The sequence below is a fragment of the Fopius arisanus genome, unplaced genomic scaffold, assembly GCF_000806365.1.
Source record: "Fopius arisanus strain USDA-PBARC FA_bdor unplaced genomic scaffold, ASM80636v1 scaffold00005, whole genome shotgun sequence".
Taxonomy (NCBI): domain Eukaryota; kingdom Metazoa; phylum Arthropoda; class Insecta; order Hymenoptera; family Braconidae; genus Fopius; species Fopius arisanus.
In genome coordinates this window covers 1,184,014-1,185,702 of record NW_011887744.1, presented here as the reverse complement: position 1 = coordinate 1,185,702, position 1,689 = coordinate 1,184,014, and the positions used below count along the sequence as shown (strand labels likewise).

The following is a 1,689-nucleotide window of genomic DNA, read 5'->3' as shown; positions in this document are numbered from 1 at the left end:
GTCTCTCCATATCACCCTCGACGAATCCAATAATTGAAAGACCTGAGAAAAATACAAATAGGTCAGTCGTGTGCAATTTGAGGAATGAAATGGCCCGTGAACTTTATTCCTACGGCACAGAAACCTCGACAGTGAACGCGTAATATCTGCGATGGGGACACAATCCTATCGAGATAAACCGGTTAGTTTGTGAACATTCAAGTTTAAACATTATGCTCATATTAAAGAAGAATTTCAACTTCTCTGAACCGTCGAAATTATTCAAATGCAATTTATTTCCTTTCTTCGCACATTTCTTTATCATCCAGCAAATATGAGACTCACTTTCTACTCACTTTCCACCAGGCACAACAGTATAATTGAATAATTCAATGCCACGTACAATAAATTTGCCTTTCGTCCCCGAGAATCGTATCAAGAGAAGAAATGAGTAGTGACAGCTTTTACAATAATTGTCTGATAAACATAACAATCACGTGCGATTCTGAACTTGACTTTGCGAGAAATTGTCCATTCCGCTTTCGTTTCAAATAACGTGAGCAGTATTCCCTCAGAATTAGTAATGAGCAACCGATTTTGTTCATTGACTGCTTCTAAATAAATTTATATTATATTAAAATCCGACATTGAAATCAACCGATGAAAAATCAATAAAAATATTGATAAAAAAATTGATAAAAATATTGCTAAAAATATTGCTAAAAATATTGCTAAAAATATTGCTAAAAATATTGATAAAATAATTGATAAAAATATTGATAAAATAATTGATATTTAATTGAAAAAAAAATTGCTGCAGATTCTTCGGACTCTCTCGACATTGAAAAATTCAAATATTCAAAAAAAATTAATTCTCTATTTTCAAATATCTCTTCAGTGTTTATTTTACCCCAGGCCTATATTACCACAACGTTAACAGAGAAATGTAATAGTATGACGTGAGATGCCCCGTCATTCCGAGCATTACGTTATCCTAGACGTTAAATTAAAATGAAGTAACGAAATTAGATTATAATACACCCAACTTTCACACAATCAGTGTTGATCACGTAACATTATATTGAATTACGCGAAATGGTGTGACGATGGGGCCCCAACGCGTTTTGCAAAGGAGTTGATAAAAAATGTTGACGACAAAACGACAATTAATTGCAGTTTTTGCTATTAATATGATAAAGCGAAAGAAAGGGGCGTGTGTACAGGTATGTTATGATTGTATAAATCACGCAATGTCCCAGGAGTTGACGACGTAACACAACGATTAAAGCTGTTGAGGAGTTGAGGAGTCGGAGGGGGTAGAAAGAGAGTATTAAGGACTTGCAGCAAAACCGTAAGCCTCCCCTGACTATTAGATAATGTTACTTCCCGAATAGAAAGTCCTTGCTAAATCCAAAGTGCATGTCGGAGAGCTCTCCGTTACAGAATATTACACTATTGCATTATATTATCGTATCGAAATGGTGAGATTAGTCGAGTTTGACAGGTTTTTTTAATATCCACTGATTGACTCTGTTCTGATCATAAAGAAAGTCTTCAAGAAAAATTGCAAAAGTTTCTAGTCGAATTTTTTTATGTTTTTCGAAAGATTTGGGGAAATAATGGGGCAGGTTGAGGGAATTAATAGGGGGATAGATAGTTTTATATGTGTTATATGTTTTATATGTTTTATATATTTTTTGTGGATTTTTG

General features: G+C 33.9%; 1 protein-coding gene across 1 annotated transcript in view; it reads left to right on the top strand.

Moving 5' to 3' along the window:
- The window catches only part of LOC105273542 (uncharacterized), a gene marked incomplete in the record, with an annotated part of 10,144 nt that overhangs the window by 4,631 nt on the left and 3,824 nt on the right, over positions 1 to 1,689 (top strand).